Below are 22,532 nucleotides of genomic sequence, written 5' to 3' on the forward strand. Positions count from 1 at the left end.
CATTGTTCCGCACAGCTGGATAATAACTATATTTCTCAAGTCACCTACAAAAATTGCAGCGGCCACACCAGTCTAGTCACTTGAGAGTTAGCAATGAAATAGTTGCCTCCTGTTTTCATAAGTGGTGCTGTAAAGCCATATAAAAATTTATCCAGAGTAGTTCTTCTTTTGTATGGTTTGGGTAGGTAGCAACAACTACAAATTTATATCTGTTTGATAGCCAGCACACTGCAGCAGTAGTGAGCTGGTGAATGTCCTTCAGCCTGCCCCTATACAAAGCAAATATTTGGACTAAGTCATCTATTACCAGCCACGGTTTGCAAACCCAGCAAAGTTCACTAGCTACTCACTGGGAAACTTGTATGGCCTCCCTACTACACAAGTTCCTAAAGCTAAACATGAAAAAAAAGTTTGTTTTTTTTCCCCAAATGCTGGAAATTTCAAAAGGGTCTAAGGGAGCTGAGCAACAAAATCCCACTGGAATGCAATAGGAGTTGGGCACCTGATTTTTTTAGACTTCTTTGAAAATTCATGCTTTACTTCTCACTGAGCATTTGCAGCACTGACGTGATCAAGTAGTAATTAAAAGAGCCCCAGAGTGATTAAAAGCTGGTTGTTTCCCTTAAATAAACCCCAAAGATAAAACCTCTGTCTGATTTCAGGACAAATGCATATGACCTGGCTTTTTAGAAGTAATTAATTGTGTGCTTCTCCTCACTGCACTCCTATAGATCATCATCTTTCAACAATACCTATAAAGGAGCAGACTGACTACACCGGGGATTGATTTGGTCCATTTTTCTGTATTAGAGTCCATCTAATTCTGCGAGATTCTGCAGACAGATATGATAAAATATATACCAAATGTTGGCCTCTGAAACCTAAGGTATTGAAGTTACTGCGCTGCATATGGCTGAGCAATGAACTCTTTTTCTTATCTTTTGTTAGGAGCGGAGAGAAAAAACACTGTCCCAGGCGACAGACAATGGCGTGTCTACCATGCACAATTCAGAGCAACTGCACCTGTACTTTCCCTCCTTGGTCCCTCAAGCGCATCCACTCTAGGCTCCTGGTTCCTCCTCAAGATATCCATGTCTCTTTCCCTCCTGACAGTGTTTTCTTCCAGGCTGCACAGCTCCCTGCCTACAATGTAATATCCCCAGCAAGTCATACTGCTTAAGCAGGCCACCAACTGTGCTTTATTTTCTCTTCTAAGGCTGGAACTGGCAGGTTATGTGACACTAGGTTTCACAAGAGAACTAATAGCAACAGCTCAGTCACCTATTGCTTAAATTGAATACTACCATCAATAACACTACTGGCCAAGATTTTCAACAGTGACTAAAGAGTCTGGTTATCTCAGTCTTTGGATGCCTGACTTAAAATACCTGAGGGGCCTGTTTTTCAAAAAGTGCTGAATGTTCATCTTTTGACAACCAGTGTACTTAGGGTATCTCAAACCATTGTAAAAATTTTTTTGGCCTTTTAAATAAATCCGGATTTCTTCTAATACTGAACAAGTGAAAACTTACCTTTTGTAATGACAACAATTAAGCAAAGCAAGTGTCAATAGCTCAAGGATTTTTTCCAAAGTTCTTTGTTAAAGTTGGAACTAAGGTTTCATATTAAGAGATGGGGCTATTTAACACTAGCACTGAATAACTACTTTGATAAATTTTGCTATTTTTTTTAAATAAATGAGTTAACATGTTTTTCCATTATTCACACAATGTGCAAATAATTTACTAACAGCACACAAATTTAGTGGTTTTTAAATGAATTCTCTGTGAATTTTTTCCCCGATTATTTGCCCAGCTTTTGTTGGTCTTCCTTTCTCCTCCTTCCCTATTTTAAGTGGGAAAAAATATCTGAAGTAATTTCCCTCTAGTAAACTGCAGTCATTTGGCTCATCTAAATCCATCTTGTTTCAATCCCACTCACTCTCTAAAATTGTAATGCAACTGACAACCTTCTTTCTCCTTAATATAAACAGAAAGCATTAGGAAGAGCAAAAATCAGTTGAACTAATCCTGTGCTCTGTGATTCTGCTATAGACTTCATGATTCTTAGCTAGCCATTCCTATTGGAAATGGTAGGAGGCTAACGTGGGTTGACACTGCAAGCTGTATCACAATTCTAAAGTGAGTTTTGGGATTACACAGTCTTCCACTGTACCCACTCTTGCAAATTTCATGCCAGTAAAAACAAAGCATAGTCTAATGATTGTGCTCCAGTCAGTTATGCTACAGACGTGCATGCCAGATTGTTTGGAAAAGCACCACAGTAAGTGTAGAATGCAGACAGTATATATGCTGTCCAAATGACCTCGGATTTTCAGAGATGGTCTCCATTTTCTTTTAAAGACTTTCATCTTCAAATGCTCATCTCCAGTAAGAAATATCATAAAAGTATAAATGAGGCTACAGGTTACACTTATAAACAGACTATTCCTTTACATGTGTTTAATCAAGACAATCCCTTGTTTAAATCTTCTGAATCTTTACTGCTGTTTTTGATGGGACATAAGCTTTTGTGACCTTTTGTGTCTAATGTCAGAGAAATGAAAGGTGAAGCAATAAGTGCAGTTTATCACTGGCTTCATTTTTCTAGTCCAGAATAAAATACACTATAATATCTGGAGAAATGTAAATTCTTGAAGGTTTAAAATATGATTCAAACCCTTCTCGTGTGAAGAAAACAGACAACAGCTGGGAAACTATGGAAGAGCTCCAGTGGGGACTTCAGCTGCCTCAGTATACAGCTTTGTTAAATGAATTACAATTTTATTACAATGTCTGCATGGCTGTCAACAAACTGCTTTAAAAACAACAGCTGTGCAAGGCTTGCTTTTCTGATTTTCCAACAACTAAAGAACTGACGGTTCTTTTGTGAAATGTTGGTTTGCAGTATACTTAGGAACTTAAGAAGATGAAACAGAACAACAGTCAGCTTGGGAAGTAGTTACTTTGTGTATGCTGGCCAAGATTCTCAAATGTATGTGCCTAATGTTATACAGGTATATAAAAATGGCCTGACGTTCAGAGATTTTAGGCACCTGCAGCTTCCCTTTGGTATCCTTTGGGATTGCAGATGTTGTATAAACATTATATTATTCCAACCTATTCTAAATATTTTGATTAGCACCCAGGTCTTTCATGTGCCATGCTACATGCAGTTTTCACAAATTTTTATAAAGTCTGCCTGCACTTGTATTTGTTAATGTCTCCAAATCATATGCTCTGACTACAGGCTAATGATAAAGCAGCTAAGCCCAAAGGAATATAAGCAAGTTCAAAACAGTGATGATGATAGAATGTTAGCCTTTTTAAGTTCAATTTTCACTTATGTTCAAAGCACAACAAACATCAGGTTGATGTATGATTTTATAATTAACAACAACAATCCCAGGGACTATTTAATTTAGAGCTCACATGGAACTAGTAGAGTCATAGGAACTTATGAATTGCCATTCAGGATCAGACCAGTGGCCCATTTAGTATCAGCATCCTGACTCAAGAGCTCAGTATCAGGTTCTTTGGGTGAAGGTGAAAGAAGCCCTACCCACTTGGAAGGTTCTCCCTAAACCCTGCTACATAAATTTGAGGTTCTTTGAGCACAAAAGTCTGCATCTATTAATATAGAGCTGCATTTACCCACCTCCCACAGGGCTTAGGTAGTTTTACCTGTCAGAAATGGCCTGGAGTTGCTTCCATTTGAGTCCAGCAGACTTCCCTCAGTTATATTAGCTTTCAGTAAACTCCCTAAAAGTGGTTATTTTGGTTCCATTAGAACCAAGACAAGGGTAATATAGATCACTCATTTCAGGAAAATCAGTGTGGATCTATATTACCACAAAGGAGTGTCACTTTCTTTCATTTTTCTCTGCCTGTTTCCCACTTTTCCTCAAATGCCTTTTCCACAGTATTAGTTTTTCCTTCCCTCAGACTCAGCTTTCATCCTTTTTAACTCTGAATTTATCTTTGTGGTTTCTAGATTTCCACCACTTTCTCTCCACTCCATTCTCCCAGTGGGTCCCCTATTCATTTCACCACACATCTCTGTTGGGAAGGGACCAAAGCAGAATCCTTTGTACCCTTCACGTGCAACATTTCAGATGGTGAGCAACTGAGTCTGAGGATGACTACTTACTTCCAAGTGCGGGTGAACTAAAAGCCCTGGGATTGAGTGCTAGAGAAGAAAGCTCCCATACTGTAAAAGCTTGCCAACAGATTTATATAAAGCATTTAAAATGTCTGTTTTTAACTCAGAGTTTCAAGAAAAAGTTTCCTCTTCCTCAAAGAAAATCTGTACAACACCTTCAAACGACGAGCAATTCATAACTCTACTAAACACTAAAAATCATGGTTTCAATAGAGAAACTGGTACTATGGCTCATCACAACAATTTGCAACTTATTAACTCTCCTTTGTATGCAGTGTTGTTGTAGCCACGTTGGCCCCAGGATATTAGGACCTGAAGAAGAGCTCTATGTAAGCTTGAAAGCTTGTCTCTCACCAACAGAGGTTGGTCTTATAAAATATATTACCTCATCCTCCTCGTCTCTCTAGCCGTCCTTTGAACTATGACTCCAGAGGTGTTAACTGTACACTTCACTTTATGTGATTTCTTGCAACATCAGTTAACTCCTTGTGCTTTACAATCAGTCCCACCTTGTATTTAGCTGCAACACTATGGTTACTTTTTCCAGATCTAAAGAAGAGCTCTGTGAAGTTGATCCCATAAAAGATATTGCCTCACCCACTTTGTCTCTCTCGTATCCCAGGACCAATACAGCTACAACACTGCAAACAATCAAAAAAAGGTTGTCTTTCTATGCAAAGGAAAGGGGGGGAACTCACATTTTGAGAAATGATTTCCTAAGAGTTTGAGATGGAGAATTTGCAATTCACCGTTTGGCCCATCAAGTCATTTGGGATTAGTTGGGTTGTCCTCACTTGCTGTGCTATGGCTCAGACTGGCAGGACCTTGGTGTGGAAACTCTCTGAAGAGGCACTCTGGTTCTTTTCAGAACTTGTAAATCCTTCCTGTTAGTCATTTTATTCACAGGCCTTTAACGTCCCCAGTTTCCAGCTACCCTTCTGTGCGGATGGAGTGATAGAGTTTGCTGCAAGGAATCTATAGTTGGAACGTTAGCCCCCGGTTTTCAAACTTTGGCAACTGGACTCTTTCCAAATGCATTTTTCAACAATTAAAAACTCTGTAAATCTATTCCAAAGTAGTTTGTGCAGGGAAGGGCTTCAGGAAAAGGAAACAAACACACACCTTTTTTTTTTTTTTTTAAGTACTAAAATACTGAAATATTTTTTGACTGGGGGTGGCAGCGTGACTCCAGACTTCTTGTCTTTTGTGGCAGTGGAGAATATTGTGCATCTGAACAGAGAGTACATGGAAAATACAGCAGTATAGCAATGATTGCACTGCACTCTGAGTGCACTTTCTACTCACAGGGCAGGAACTTTTCATTTCTCATTATAAATAATAAAGATTTTCAAGTCTCAGCTCATTATATGAATGTTTTCAAGCTCATCTCGGGCCTGATGTTGACAGGTGCTCAGCAACCGCAGAGCCTGGGGCAGCTCTATGTTTTTTGCCGTCTCAAACACGGCAGTCAGGTTGCCTTCGGCGGCGTTTCTGCGGGAGGTCCGGCGGTCACACGGATTTAGCAGTGGTTCTGCAGGTGATTTGCTGGTCCTGCGCCTCCAGCGTACCTGCCAACGAATTGCCACCGAAACCGCAGGACCGGTGGACCTCCTGCAGAAACGCCACCGAAGGCTGCCTGACTGCCCCCCTCACAGTGACTGGCAGGCTGCCCCCGCGGCTTGCTGCCCCAGGCACATGCTTGCTGCGCTGGTGCCTAATGACTTCAGTGGGTGCTCAGGACTTCTCAGGCTCAAGTCCTTGTTATTACACTCTGGAGTTTGTAAGCTAGTATGAAGGTTGCCAGGTAAGCCTCAGGGAGAGAAATGTATCATATCCACCCAATAAAAGAATTCAGTTCAGAATGCCCATTGCTGGACTGATGCTTATAAGCAAAGCAAAAGCAGGGAATGGATCACTTGACTATTACCTGTTCTGTTCATTTCCTCTGGAGCACCTGGCATTGGCCAATGGCAGAAGGCAGGATGCTGGGCTACATGGATCTTTGGTCTGACCCAGTATGACCCTTCTTATGTTCTTAAACAGTTGCAGGCCGTGTCAGCATCCCTCTTCCCACATTACCCACATTTTCTTTCTGACTTGGGTTCCTATTAAATCTTCACCTAACATTTGAGTGGACAAGTGCAGCCTCTCCTCAATATTATGGCTATGCAGTAGCATAATAAAGAATAAATCCTGCTGCAATTCTAACCACTCTGGGTTAGTTTCACCAAATAATGTACACAAAACTCCTCGCTAAAGGTGAAAAGGGATTATTACTCGGGGGACGGTACGAGGACAGATGTATTCATAAATTCTGCTAAAATCCTTGGGTCCACTCCATTCCAGCTGTTGCTCTCTATTCCCAGCTCCCCCAGAAACCTCAGTAAAGAACTGCAAGGAGACAAGCTTCTCTGGGGAAGAAAAAAGTAAAATGCTTAATGGGAGTGCTGTTACGATCCTATGAAATTCTAATTCAGGCATCCATTAAATGGAATTATGCAAAAGACATGCCAGGATCTTCAAATGAATGAGCCTAATGCCAGCTCCTCGAGTTAATCTTGGTCAGCTGATGATCAACATTAAAGTTTAAAATCATCCCACGTTAAAACCTAAGACTAAAATCACATTTTTACATGCTTGCAATAATTATTTTTAAAAAGAAATTTTCAATAGAAATCATGCTCATATGTATAGCATAATATTGCAATTTACACAAAGTGCAGAGCTACTTTAATCTCCAAAGGAGACAGTAAACAGTGTAGGCAGGGGTCCTACTTAACCCACATACCCTGCTAATAAGTTTAAGATAACAGGGCAGTATATTTAAATAAAATCCAGACTCAATTTAATAGTATTTGTTATAAAGCTATATCTAATTATATTAGTCAATCTTTATTACTAGGTTCACAAGTGCAGAGAAGTCTATTATAATCCTTCTTTCTAATGATCTCTTCACTATCATAGCAATAAAACTCTGCGATAAATTAATCATCTGCTTGCAATCATGAGTAAACATCATCTCAATTAACAATTAATAAACAGTTGACTCCTGAGGCTATTGCTGTTATAAATACGAGTACTGAAGGATTCAGCAGAACTTTGCTGTTTAGCTCAAAAGTGCATTTCTGTGTACTCAGAGATTTCTGTTCTAGATGATTTAAATGAGATGTTCTATGGGGCTAAGAGAAGCAAGTTTTCCACCATAACGGTGCCACCCATCTGTTGTGCTGGTAAGTGTGGGGGAGGATATTGTCTGTCTTTTCCAATGATTGCGTTGTTCCTCTCAGACTAAACAGAAGTTGAAGCTAACATACAGAACACTTGCATTCCTCCTGCTAAAAGCACTTAGTAAGCTTTTTTCCCCCCATCTCTGGAAGCTTTTGGTTCATCCCTGAACTTGAGCTTCATGCTGGACCACAGTTTTTCCTTTGTATTCTCTCCTGTGCTAGGGCATGTGAAGGATGCCAGACTGACTGCCCTAAAAATGAAGTCCACTACGCACATATCATGTACAGTACAAGCATAGCATTTCCCCCCTCACTCCTTTGACAACCTGTCCCTTTCCTGACAAGCAAGAAAAGAGTTTGGTTTCCATGTGTATTCAGTGTTTCACCTACTGACAAGGTTTGCCATTCAAGGTGCCAGTTAATGCCCATGGAATTGACATGGCCAACACAAGTTCGAAGGCCAAATCACCATGATGCTGTAATAAAAAACAGTTACTGACCTTTCTGTAATTGTTGTTCTTTGAGATGTGTTGCTCATGTCCATTTCACGTGAGGTATGCATGCAGCCTGTGCATAGTCACTGGAGATTTTCCCTCCGTAGTATCAATCAGACCGGTTCTAGTGTCCTCTGGTGCTGCGCGATTATGCCCTGGTATAAATGGCCTGCACTCTCACAGTTCCTTCTTGCTGGATAACTAACAGATGGGCAGGAGGGTGAGTCATGTAATCGACATGAGCAAAACATTTCAAACAACAACAGTTATGGAAAGGCTAGTGTGATGCCGTATGACTGAAACATGCCCATGTATATTATAATATTGCCACTGTTATACACTTGCAACAAATCTTGTACGAAGTACATCATGTGAGGCATTAACAGAAAAGTGGATGAGAATCCTCATTGGGAAGACCACACTCAGAGACATTTGCACTTGGCTAGGTAAGTCAAGCAATGGTTTTCTACTACCTAGCAAGACCTGGCAGACTTGTTCTGAACAAGCCTGCTCTGCCGGATACAACCACGGAGTTTCCACACAGTCAGGTGGAGGGAGGGCTTTGAGGTTTGGGTGGAGCAAACAGCCATGATCTTGTGAAATCAGGTTTAGGAGGGGCAGAGAGCGGCAGTGGGATTGCTACGAACAGATCAAGCAGCATGCTGAACCAGTGTTGTGTAGGCCATGCAGGGGCTATAGGAATAACCATTGCTTTTGTCTCATTTGACTTTCAGAAGGACCTTGTGCAAGGAGAGCTCTTCCTAGGATTACAGACCCTGAGTCCTGAGATGTTCAAAGAGAGCCCCCCAACCTAGATCAGATGTGTTCAAAATTAGGTATACTGAAGTTCGGGGGTTGACAAAGGGAATGCCTGCACCTGCTGATCAGATATGCCTTTACCAGTCAAGGGAGACGAGGACTGGGACAGGAATTGTAAGCACAGAGTCCAAATGGTAGCAGTTCAGTGAGTACACCAAAGCCAGCTAAGCTTGAAGGGGCTTGAGGCGTAGTCTTGCGTGCTGTACCATGTAAGTGAACACAGCCATGTGACCTAAAAGTTTGAGCAAAAATGGGCTGTCGTGACTGGGTGGGCCTTGACCTTGGATATCAGAGCTGACATTGTCTGGAATCAAGACTCTGGGAGGAAGGCTCTAGACCAGGTAAAATCAAGAACTGCCCCAATAAACTCTATCCTTTTGATGAGAATGAGAGTCGACTTGTGCTTATTTATCATCAATAGGTCCAGGGCATGGAAGGTAGCTTGGACCAGGATTGATGCTAGCTTTCACCTGAACCTTGGACCAGCCAGTTGTCAAGGCAAGGGTAGACTCCAGGATTGACGGCACAGCAATCCCCTGGCGTCAGGATGTCCCCACCCTCAGTGTTGGTGGATGGTCCCAAACACAACTCAATGGCACCTGTGAGTAGGGCGGAGTCAACATTGCTGTTTGCAGAACATGAGTGAAGGAGTGGCTTTAGTTTGGGTTGCACTCTGCTGCACTTCCCTCACTTGTCTTTTTGAGGTTCCAAAGAGTGTCCCCCTCTTGGACTGGAGAATGGGAATGATGCCAAGAAGCCTATGTTGCCAGAGCAGCGCTCTGCACCAAAGTCAAGGTGCTCAGTGCCGAGTCTGACTGGTTTGGCTCTAATGCCAGTCTAAGTGTGGCTTCATCAGGATAGCCTTAGCCTAGCTTCCCAGTTCTTTTTCATAAGGGACTTAAATTAGCAACAGATTTGCCAGCATTCTAGTAAGTGAGCATCCCTCAGACACTTCAGACAGCTGGGGTATGGGTCGCTCACTGGCATGGGCAACACTCTGGGAAGTGAGGGGAAGTGTTGCGCACCAGTACCTTCAAAGCACTTTCCTTCTCGACCAGCGTCACTGTGATCATTTTTAATGCTTACCCTATTTAAGCGATTTCTGTTTCAGACTTTGTTTTAACAATTTTAAAGCTGCAACTTTGCAAATGTCTCCCATCCCAGAAACGGTGGCATTTCCTAAAATACATCTACAAAGTTTCATATCAAATAAACGAAGGAGGAATACTCCTAAAATGTTTGAGGAAGAAAAGTAGGTTTGAAATTGCAGAGTACCATAAAAATTGTATAATCCATGACTAGCCTTGATTGCAATTTTTCACTGGAACTGTTTCATAACTTACAATGTATGGAAAAGAGAATATTGCATTAATCAAGAAAAAAACATCATTTGTATTAACTATCCTATTAAAGCAAAAATTTTGCTGCATCAGCGCACGCACCACAAAATAAAAATGTGGAGTATTAATAAGAGATGCACTAGGATTAGAAAACAAGATTAGAGGTAATATTTCAGCTGTGAGGTTTTCAAAACTTTAATGAAGTTGGCACATGCTTCACCTGCTAGATAACAAATCCCAGTGTCAGTACTATAAAAAATGTCCACTCCTGAGCAATTTTAAATTTCTGACATTCTAAGTCCTAGCACAGTAACTGATAGCCCAGGTATAGTATGGTAGTTAGCAATTCATTTAATTTCCTTTTAAGTGGACATTCTGTACAGCTCAGAAAATCCAAGTGAAATCTGGACAGAAACCCAAAGGCCCGTTGAGTCAGGGTCCAATGCTGCAAACCTTTCAAGCTCACATTTCTCAATGAATAAGGGCTCTGCCCTGAAAAAAGATAGGTACCTTCTACAGAGTACTCAGCTTCTTGCAGATTCAGGTCCTAAAATGGGCATGAAGGCCCTGTAGAATCAAGCCTTCAAAGAGAAGCTGAACCAATCCCTCAAAGAGCATTTGCAAAAGTACAATATATTTGGAGATGGGCCTGTCAGTCATAACTAAGGCTAAGATTTAGTCATGGGTATTTTTAGTAAAAGTCATGGACAGGTCATGGGCAATAAAAAAAATACCCATGACTAAATCTCTGCTCCTGGGCCCTGCTGCTCTGGGGGCCTCCTGCTTCAGAGGTGCGGTCTGACTGCCCCCACTGCCCCTCTGCTTCGAGGACCACAGGAACCGCTCTCCCAATGGCCTCCAGGACCACCCCTGGGACTGCTGCTCCAACTTCCCCATGGATCACTGCAGCTCGAGGGGTTCCCTAGCCCCCTGCTACCCCCTGGACCAATGCTCAGGTGCTCCCCGCTGCTGCTGGGGCACTCCATGGGCCAGCTGCCTGGGGCCTCCTGAGCAGTGGCCAGTACAGCTGGCCCTGGGGACGGCCTGAGTGGCTGGTCCTGGGGCCGCTCTAGAAGTGGTCGGTGCGGCTGTTCCCAGGACAGCCCTTGGGACTGCTGCTTGGGCATTTCCTAGGGCCAGCCACACCAGCTGCTGCTGGATCACTGTGATGGGTTTGGTCACAGATACCCGCTTGGGACTGCCATCTGATCTGCTGAAATGACCTCTGAGCCCATTTTCCCTGATGGCTGGGACTCCAGAACCCTGTCTTGTTGAGCCAGACACACTAGCCTGCTGTAACACAGACCCAGGTCTGAACCACGCTGTAACACAGACCCAGGTCTGAACCAAGCGATGCAGGCTTTTACTGAAAACCACTCAGCAGGTTACCTATCTCCAGCACCCAGACACCCAGTTCCCAATGGGATCTAAATCTCAAATAAATCCGTTTTACTCTGTATAAAGCTTATACAGGGTAAACTCATGAATTGTCTGACCTCTATAACATTGATAGAGAGATATGCACAGCTGTTTGCTCCCCCAGGTATTAATCACCTATTCTGGGTTTGTTAATAAACAGAAGTGATTTTATTAGGTATAAAATGTAGTATTCAAGTAATAACAGACAGAACAAAGTAAGTTACCATGCAAAATACAGCAAAAACACACAAGTCTAAGCCTAATACATTAAGAAACTGCATACAGGAACAGACACATTTCAATATGCTTCTTTCACAGACTAGACTCCTTCCTAGTCTGGGTCCAATCCTTTTCCCTGGTACAGTCCTTGTTAGTTCCAGCTCAGGGAGTATCTAGGGGATTTTGCATGACTGGCAGCCCCCTTTTTTTCTGTTTCACCCCCTTTTATAGCTTTGGCACAAGATAGGAATCTTTTCTCTCTCTGGGTCCCCACTCCCCACCCCCTCCTTCTAAATAGAAAAGCACCGGGTTTAAGATGGATTCCAGTACCAGGTGACATGGTCACATGTTCTGTGACACCCCAAGCCTCCATTCTTCCCGGCCAGACTCACAGGAACACAGGAAGACTTGCAGGTAACAGAACCATTTACAACCAATTGTCCTAATCAATGGGAGCCATCAAGATTCTAAACTACCACTAATGGTCCATACTTTGCATAATTACAATAAGACTTCAGAGTTATACTTCATTTTTCTAGTTTGAGATACAAGAATGATACAGTCATACAAATAGGATGACCACACACAGTAGATAAGCTTTGTAACGATACCTTACAAGAGAGCTTTTGCATAAAGCATATTCCAGTTACATTACATTCACACTCATTAGCATATTTCCATAAAACATATGGAGTGCAACATCACAAGTGCTTTCCGGGGCCACTCCAGCAGCAGCCACTGCAGTTGCAGAAGTCACAGAGGCTGCAGAAAGTCACACAATCTGAGTTCTGCAACCTCCGTGACAGAACTGCAGCCTTAGTTATAATGTCTGAAACAAGGTCCTGATTCGGCAACATACTTAAGCACGTGCCTCATTTTAAGTAGACTAGTCCTTTTGGGTTTGATAAGACAACCCTCATGCTTGAAATTAGAAACAAACTTGATTACCTTGCTGAACTGAGGAAAATTCATGGTGTTCTCATTTGAGGATTTGGTTTAGCGCACTAGGATGATTTTGGTTAGAGGGAGAGCCTGAGGAAGTCTGGGTCTATAGTTTTGAATGAGGCCCATTTCTACTTAGAAATGTTTTGCTTATTGCCATATGAATGCTGTATTTATATTCTGAAATGCCTGATTACTAAAGATATCTGAATGAAAACAGCATCTTTCTTTCGTAATAGCTCATGTGCCCCTCTGCCCCCAAATCTGTACACTGGAATTGGTAGAGGAATACGAGTACTGAGTTCTCTAACATTAGTAAAACATAAAAGCAGCAAAGAATCCTGTGGCACCTTATAGACTAACAGACGTTTTGGAGCATGAGCTTTCGTGGGTGAATACCCACTTCGTCAGATGCATGTATTCACCCACGAAAGCTCATGCTCCAAAACGTCTGTTAGTCTATAAGGTGTCACAGGATTCTTTGCTGCTTTTACAGATCCAGACTAACACGGCTACCCCTCTGATATTAGTAAAACATGTTATAAGAAAATGGAAGACTAACATACCTCTGGTGCATTGAACAGTGCTCTAGCGGGACGAACCGCTTGACAAGGAAGAAAAAAAATTTAATAAGTACCTAAAATTTGGTGTCATATGCATAAATATAAGTGTAATACAACATCTTTCATATGGCATTTTCAAACCCTCCCATAAAAACTCAATGAATTCTATCCCTGCTACAGAAGTCTCTTGGATTGCTGGGGGGGGGGGAACCACAACGGAAACAGTCTCATAGTTCAATTCTATAAGATTCAAAGTAATTTCTATAGAATGGTGTCATATTTCCATAGAATGCTATTAATGTTGCCTCTGCTAAGTATTATATAGCTTTTCCAGAAGGGAACTTTTCTCAGACCAACTTTTTGTAGATTACTGTGTATCCAAAGTGTTGGCCTAACTCTGGTCCCACTGAAGTCTGAGTAGGCCAGAATTAGACCATCACTGAGTGCTTCTAAAAATCCTATCCACCATTTGTAACTAATACACATTGACCTCATAATTTTGTATTTAGACCATATTGTATAGGTAAATGAAGTCTAAGAGAAAAATCAGAAGTGAAAAGCATACAGTAATAAATATTACAGACGAGAAGTTACTATTTCACCATCTGCATTTTTAGTAGAAACTAGATATCTGAAAATGCAGCTCTATATCGGAACAGTAATCATTCTTTAGTATTTTTAATGCTTGATTAAAGTAATGATAGGTGAACATAAAAGATTTTTAGGTTTTGTTAGGTTTTTATCCATTTAAATTAAGAACTTGCAGTCTTTGAGGCAGGGGACACCTTGTGTTTCTAGGTATTTGTCGAACACTGTGTCCATCAAAGGCACCATATGTAAAAAACACATCCAGATGTTTTTGGCCCAGAAATCAGGTTAGAATTATCAAAATCCTCTTCTGAAAATGATGTCTCTGATACTTTGTAACTAAACATCCCATTCTCTTCAGTGCAATGCATCTAAGCAAAGTTTATAACCAGGCTAATATATAGGCTGACACATGGTCTTGTTTCCCCCTTACATCCCCGCAAGGCCTTTTTATCCTCTCCTATCTCTTCCACCTTTTACTTTAATAATCACTGTTTTTCCTCCAGCTATTGGTAACCTCATCTGAAGGAGTAGATTTTACTTTGCTTTGAAAGTGGTGAGGTTTGTGGTCATTCTATTCTCTTCCAGAACTAAGTTCCACAGCCTTGAGCCTGCTGCTGAGAAAGCTCTGTCTCCTCCTCTCCCAAGCGCTGACAGTTTCATAGTTTCTGTGATACATAGCTGTCAAGGAAATCTGTCACTACAGACACACAGGCAATTCCGTAGGTAGGTTTGAGGCAGTTCTATGGAGAGCTCTGAAGATTAGGAACAAGACTCTGGGTACGTCCACACTATCCACCAGATCGGTGGGTAGCGATCGATCTATAGGGGATCGATTTATCGTGTCTCATCTAGATGCGATAAATTGATCCCTGCCGCGCTCCCCATTGACTCTGGAACTCCACCAGGGCGAGAGGTGGAAGCAGAGTGGGCGGAGGAGCTGCGGCCATCGATCCCGTGTCATGAGGTATGTCGAAATAAGATATGTCGACTTCGGCTACGCTCTTCTTGTAGCTGAAGTTGCGCATCTTACATTGACCTCCCTCCCACCCCCAGTGTAGACCAGCCCTCTGAACCAAATATTCCAAGAGGAACAAATACAGAAACCAGAGCAATGAAGTGATGTATGCTCAGCAAAAGAGTATTGCCAGTCTCCACCAACTTATGAGAATGCCCTCGCTCATGTTATCTTTGCGTCTTGTCTCACCCCAAAGTAGGAAGTTATGCAGGTTGATATTAGCTTTTTTCCTTTTTTCTTCACATTATGTGTGTTAGACCCCAAATCCTTTCAGTATAAGGTTGGAAAGAAGACTTTCACCACAGTAACATTTATACAGACTGAACTACATAGATCTGGCTGGATTCAAGATCGACATAAGCAGGTGCAAGTGTGTTTTTTCTCAGCCTTATTTTTTTTTTTTTTGAACTCCACAAAGTCTCTAGGTGTTTGGGAAGACTCTTGTTGTGCCAAAGCAGTATAAAGCTCCACTTAAATCTCTTACTGGTTTGTACTCATTAAGGAAGAAGATAGGGAAATCCACATTTAGTATAGTAGAAAACTGTCCTGCTTTTAACTACATTAGTGTAATTAAAGCAGTACAGCCCTCACAGTGTGGATGCAGTTATACTGGTATAAAGGAATTGTATACTAGTATAGCAATTCCTGTATAGGAAGAGTAATAAGCTCTACTGGTATAAGGCACCTTTATGTTGTTATAACTGCATCCACACCAGTATAACTATATTAGTAAAAAAAACCCCTAACAACAACAACCCTAACCCAACATGATTACATTGGTACAAAAACTGTGTATAGGCCTTATTGATGTATTTTCTGACTGTCCAGAGGCCCTTTCCTTTCTGGCTATATGAGCCAAATTCACCACTGGTAAAAGGAGGTAGGATGACCACAATGCTTCTGAAATACTCTTATACCTACTTATGTCGGTCTTGAATCCAAACAGCTATAGTTAGTTCATTCTGTATAGTGTTACTGTGGTGAATGGTCCAAAGTCCCCTTCCCATCTTTCACTGAGGGGATTTGGTGTATACATACACACAATGTAAATAAAAGCCAATACCCAATCTCTCTGCAGCCCATCATTTTTGTCACAATGACATTTCTGATACCAGGAATTACAGCCATATGGAGACTTTTGTTCTCCACTAAAAGTGTGATATCTCTGAGAGCAGATGACAGTTTTATTACATAAACTTTTGTAGTTTGGGAAAGTGCAGTAGTAAAAGTTAGTTCAAGGCCTTTTATGACTTCTTTTGCTTGGGGGACACTAACGGAGAAAAAACATCAGTGATGTATGAAAAAGCTGCTTGTTTACGATCAGTTCACAGGTCCTTGCCTTTTTCAGAAAAGGAAAGGAAACCAGCAGGAGAATTACAACACAGAGCACCTCCCAGATCTCTTTCAGCATTCTCCTCGTTTGTGTATCAAGCAACAAGGCAGCTGTTGAACAAGTACTATCAACAAAGCAATCTTCCAGCCCTTTGATTTAGGCTATTCATATCTTCTGCCCTGAAATAAAATGACTTTCACAATTAAAACAACCAAATCAATGCTGTACCTATTGTCATGTCTGCAAGAGAAAAGCTTTAATTACAACCATAGTTAGATAACACAGTCATTACACCTCCTTAATCTCAAATATAAAACCAGTACCCTTTGAGTGCTATGCCACCCTTTCTTTGATTTTTTTTATGTGAATGGCTTTTTATCTGAGCACTTCAATTTGCATGCCTTTGCTGCAAGGCAGCTCCCCATGATATGTTAATTGCAGAGTGCTTTAAGTACTAGAAGATTAACATAAAACCCTTTGCAAACAAGCTAATAGTTTATGATAATTTTTGCATGGCCTTTGTCTGTCTATCACTGGATTGCCTCTAGCTGTAATTTTATAAAGAAGCTGTAAAATATCATTTAAACAAGTTCATTTACACATAATTATTACCAGAATCACATTATTCAATTTAGATACTCCAGCCTATTAACAATCCAAGAACTAAAATGTAATTAAACTATTTTCCTTTTATGAACCTATTCATTACAATGTGTGGGAGATGGAGCTCTCAGTTTCACTAAAAATTTCAGCACTTTGTTGTTGAAATTGACAAGTCTGGCACTCATTTTGTGCTTTTAATTATATTATTTCAAGTATTTCAAGACTGTTCAGATAAAGAACATATTTAGAAAAGAATGCTTGGAAATGCCAAGATGGTGTCATCCAGAAGTATGTATTTATTTCACTCCACATAATTCTTGCCCTCTTAGCAGCAGAAAATAAAATCAGGATGTATTATTTCAATTAAAAGTTTCTGTAACATTTCCAATTTTTTTTTTCAGTTTAATTGAAAGGAAAATGTTTCATGTTAATGGCACTGCATTCATTAGTCATATTTCCTCTCTAGTACTTTACAGTAAATAGAACTCTCATATGATATTAAAAATTATAGAATTCTATCTACACACATACAGTAATATTATAATGCACATATGCCTATGGTGCAGATATCAAATTTCAATATTATGCATATTTGATAATGGTTTAAACAGAGACTATAATTATCTTAACTCCTGAAACAACTAATGAGAATTGTAAGACTTAACAAAACAACCCGGAAAACTACCTAGCAATCATTAGTTCAAGGTAGTATTAGAACTCTGCCTCAGAGACTCCACCAACAGGGAGAAGCTACATTCAACCCACTCATAAAGCAGGGAATTTGCCCAATGCCAGAACTCATCATGTCACACTTTCCTCATATTAAGAATCTGCTCCAGATGTGCAGTGCTTCAATTTTTGCTGGCCGTGGAAGCTCAGCACCCCCATTTCAATCTGTACCGCATCTCCTGCAGCACTTACTTACAAACCTTGTACTCAAGGCAGGGGTAAGTCAATAGCCTACTACTATAGCACTGGACACCTGCCAGTCAGCTGCAAAAATACTTATATGAGCAACACGTCAATTAAAAAGACAAACTGAGCTAGACCTCCATATACTGCTTTGAAGAATGCTCCACATCTGTCTTTGCCAATCTGCATTAGAGGAAAACTCCTTCATCACCCCAATAAGCAATATCAGCGAGCAGCCAACAAACAGAGACACCCAGCTATAATGTAACAAAGCAAAAGTCAGTCGCAAACACACAACTTGAATCAGGGCATGGTAACAATCTGGGATGAGTGATGCCATGTGTCCCAGACGAAGTTTCAATGCCTCCCAGCCAAAGTAAGAGACCTAATCCAACTCCCATGTGGTCTTTAGCTGTGCCAGTCTTAACCAGTGGGGGAAGAGGATAGCAACCTGCTCCTTGAATGTGGTCCATCCCTCCCTTCTTGTGCAGCACTGGAATCCTGAAGAGGAGAGGCTGAGCAATGAGGCCATCTCTGGACCGAAGGGGATTTTAGCCCTCCTGCTGAGCCCACCAAGACCCACTGGACAGGGCATTCATTTAGATGCACCTGAGTTATGAAATAACCCTGGTATTTTAAGTCAAATTAAAGTGTAGCACATGCATTTTGTTACAGGATGTTGGTTTTAAGTGTGGACAAAAGCAATTACCTTAATATAATTTCCCTAATATTCTGATGATCAAAGTCTCTTATCAATGAGAAATAAGGACTACATTTTGATATGAACACCAGAGCTAACCATGGAGGAAAGTCACATAGTAACATTGCCCAATAAATAGGAAAAAAAAGACGACGACGCCTACATGCAGCAGCAAAAATTGGAATATGATTCTTAGAACAGGAATCAATTCTATCACAATTCAGAGGGTAGGTAGATAAGCCACTTGAAAAACCTTCCAATCCAAAAATTCTTTGAAAATGTCTGAGGTTCAGGCTCTGTATTATTTGTTACACTTCTAGTTATTAACTCTACTTTGTTTTCTTAGTGGATCTAATATAGCTTATTCTTGGAAAAGGCTGAAGGACTGTATAAGTTTTACTGGCAGACTGGATGGTTTAGGACAAGTGGTTCTCAAACTTCATTGCACCGTGACCCCTTTTGACAACAAAAATTACTACAGGACCCCAGGAGGATGGCAGGGGCTGAAGTCCAAGCCCCACCACGCTGGGTGTGGTGGGAGGGAGGGGAGCAAAGCCAAAAGGTTTCAGCCCTGGGCGGGAGACACCTGAGTCCTGCCGCCCAAGCCTGAAACCTTTGGGCATCAACTTAAGCCCTGGGCCCCAGCAAATCTAACATCAGCCCTAAGAACCCCATTAAAATGTGGTCGCGACTCACTTTGGGGTCCCGACCCACTTTGGGGTCCCGACCCAGAGTTTGAGAACTGCTGGTTTAGGAGATACTGATGAGACATAGAACTTTTATCTCTAAGACACTGACCCACAGAATGGTGCCTGAAAGTTGTTACTATCTGATGACTGCTTGGAATGGGGTGTGTGAAAGGAGTTGGCGGTTCCAATTCAGTTCAGAAAACTACTATCACCATATTTGAACTGAATTTGCATGGAAGTTGAACAGCCCCCTAAATGTGGGACTGTCATAACATATCTTCCCAGATCTGGACCTTAGCGTCCAAAATATGGGTGTTAGCATGAAAACCTCCAAGCTTAGTTACCAGCTTGGACCTGGTACCGCTGCCACCAGCTAAGAATTATACAGTGCCTAGCTCACTGTGGTCTCCCCAAAACCTTCCCTGGGGGACCCCCAGACTCAGATGCCTTGAGTCTTACAACAAAGGGAAATAACCACCCCCCTTGTTTCCTTGGTACTTCCTCCCAGGCTCCCCTCCCTGGACGACCCTAGGAGATTCCCTGCTTCCAGTCCTGGAAACACAAGTACCGAGAGATCTAATCTCTCCCCCTCACCCAGAGGGTATGCAAAGTCAGGCTTAGTAAATCTAACACAAAGAGATTTTCCCCTTGACTTCTTCCTCCCACCAATTCCCTGGTGAGCTGCAGACTCAGTTCCCTGGAGTCCCCACTAAAGAAAAACTCCAACAGTTCTTAAAAAGAAAGCTTTATATAAAAAGAGTGAAAAAGGACATAATATATAGTCTCTGTATCAAGGTGGCAATATACAGGGTCAATTGCTTAAAAGAAAAATGAATAAACAGCCTTATCCAAAAAGAATACAATTTAAAACATTCCAGCAACTACACACATGTAAATATAAAAGAAAACAATATAAACCTATTGTCTTACTATCCTTGTACTTACAACTTGGAAACAGAAGATTAGAAAGATCACTCTCAGAGCCGAGAGGGCACAGACACAAGACAAAGAACAAAGAACTCACACCCAAAACTTCCCTCCACCCAGATTGAAAAAGTCTTGTTTCCTGATTGGTCCTCTGGTCAGGTGTTTCAGGTTACTCCTTTCCAGGGGAAAGAGACATTAACCCTTAGCTATCTGTTTATGACAGGGACCAGCCCCAATGTAGACAAGCAAAATGGAAATAAGGTGCACATTTTCAACAGTGAAAGTAACTAAACACCTGAATGACTCATGTAGAGATGCAATGGATTTAAAAACACTTGAAGTCTTTGAATCAAATTTGGCTGGCTATCAAAACCACGAACTCTAGCTCCACCAGAAGTTATGGCTTTGGTGGATGAATTATTGGGTGAAATTCTATTGCCTGTGTTATGCAAGAGGTCAGATTAGATGATCATAATGATCCCTTCTGGCCTTAAATGAAAGAAGGGAGAATTTCAGTCTTCAGAAGTACTGATCTTCCATCTTTCAAGACCATTAAAATAATCTTCTGTTTTCAGTGTCAATGTGAAATAAATCATTTTTACCCTTTCAGGGTGTCATTAGCTATATATTTTTCTAGCACTTGTAGTTCATCTTCATTTTCAGACACTTTTAAATAACTTGAGGTTGGCAATGACACCATTCACATGCTTAAACCTGAAAAAAACTGTTGGGTGCAGGACAGGTCATAGAAGGTTCATATTCACTCTGGATGCTACTAGCTGTATAGAGGAAGATTCTTCAGACATGTACCCAGAAGTATCTGGTATTCATGTGATCAGGATGCAATTGACAAAACCTCGAAACCCTTATTTAAAAAAATGCAATGCTCCACAGTAATGATCTAAAATCCTGTAGTAACTCTACTCTAGTTTGGATAGTTACTTATGAAACATATTATAGTATTTCTTTTTCTTTTCTTTTTCTTTTTTAACAAGGGTAAGGTTCAGTCTCAAACATCTTAAACACATTTGTTTAAATTTGTGTTTTCCTCGTATTGGAAACTTAACTGCTCCCAATGTAGCAGGGAAGAAAGTTTATGAAGGAACCACAGTATACGAAGAAAAACATTTTTTCATTTTAGCATCTTCTAATTCTTTCCCAGCTCCCATTATTTGGGCTGTCACCCCTTCACTGCCTGAGGTGCATTGTAGCTCTCTGCAAGAGAATCTGCTTTTCCTCTAATGGGGCTATTCTTGCAATGGGAAATGTAATTTTCCACTCCATTACAAGCAGTGTGTAAAAGGACCTTTTCCTCACTCTGCACAGATCAGTTCTCACTGAAATCCTATTCACCAAGTACTACAATAGCAGACTCCACTTCAAACACAGGTGCATTTTAAGGGCTGGGCAAACAGCCTGGATCTGACAGACAACTGCACATCCACTGCTCGGATGTCAAGATTAGAAAGGAAAAAAACAGAAAACCCACCAGGTTCAGTGAAGGGAAACTTGAGAGGGATTGATAAAATATTGTCTTCCATGATGGGTTTCAAAGATGCCATTTTGCTACTGTTACACTGCTACAGCCAACAATAATGTAGATTTATAAAATGGTCATATCCCCATGTCATAATTAAGCCACTTTATACCCATGAAATGATAATGGCAAACGATGGACACATTACTATCTGAGATATCTTACAAAAGTTGCAATAAAGAGGCCTAAGCAGACATTCAGCAAACTAACTAAAAGAAAATAATGTCTTGTAAATACAAAAAATACAGCACTGGTTTCTCTATTCAATATTTATTAGCATACATCTGAATGTTCCAGTCTCAATTTGTCAAGCTCCAACTTCTAGTCATTGGATCATTTTATACCTTTCACTGCTAGATTGAAGAGCCCATTAAATATTTGTTCCCCATGTGGGTACACAGAGACTGTAATCAAGTTAGCCCTTAATCCTATCAAGCTAAACTGATTGAGCTCCTTGAGTCTATCCCTATAAGGCATGTTTTCTAATCCTTTCATCATTCTCATGGATCTTCAGTTGAACCCTCTCCAATTTATCAATATCCTTCTTGAACTGTAGACAGTATTCCAACAGCACTCACACCAGTGCCAAATACAGAGATAAAATAACCTCTCTGCTCCTACCTGAGAGTCTCCTTTTTATATATACAAGGGCTGTACCCTGTTGGCCACATCATCACACTGGGAGCTCACATTCAGCTGGTTATCCACCCTGACCCCAAATCTTTTTCACAGTTACTGCTTCCCAAAAGAAAGTCCTACATCCGGTTAAGTGTGGCCTATGATCTGTGTTCCTAAATGTACACATTTACATTTAGCCATATTAAAATGTATTTTTTCTTTGTGTCCGGCTTACCAAGTCATCCAGATTGCTCCATATCAGAAGTCTGTCCTCTTCATTATTTACCACTTCCCCAATTATTGTGTCATCTGCAAACTTTATCAGTGATGATTTTATGTTTTCTTCCAGGTCATTAATAAAAATGTTAAAGTGGGACCTCAACAGAAACAATGATGATTGTCCTCTTACAATTACATTTTGAG

The 22,532-nt window shown here is 40.9% G+C and overlaps 1 protein-coding gene and 1 long non-coding RNA gene across 2 annotated transcripts in view; both read right to left on the reverse strand.

Moving 5' to 3' along the window:
• Nucleotides 1-22,532, reverse strand: part of LRMDA (leucine rich melanocyte differentiation associated) — a 992,983-nt gene that overhangs the window by 222,843 nt on the left and 747,608 nt on the right. The window lies entirely within an intron of this gene.
• On the reverse strand, nucleotides 1,116-14,634 carry LOC115655365. The gene is made up of 3 exons (XR_004001369.1): nucleotides 14,548-14,634; nucleotides 9,744-9,747; nucleotides 1,116-1,127 (listed from the first exon to the last, which is right to left on the reverse strand). It is a non-coding gene; the product is annotated as an uncharacterized LOC115655365 (long non-coding RNA).

The sequence above is a fragment of the Gopherus evgoodei genome, chromosome 7 (assembly GCF_007399415.2).
Source record: "Gopherus evgoodei ecotype Sinaloan lineage chromosome 7, rGopEvg1_v1.p, whole genome shotgun sequence".
NCBI lineage: Eukaryota > Metazoa > Chordata > Testudines > Testudinidae > Gopherus > Gopherus evgoodei.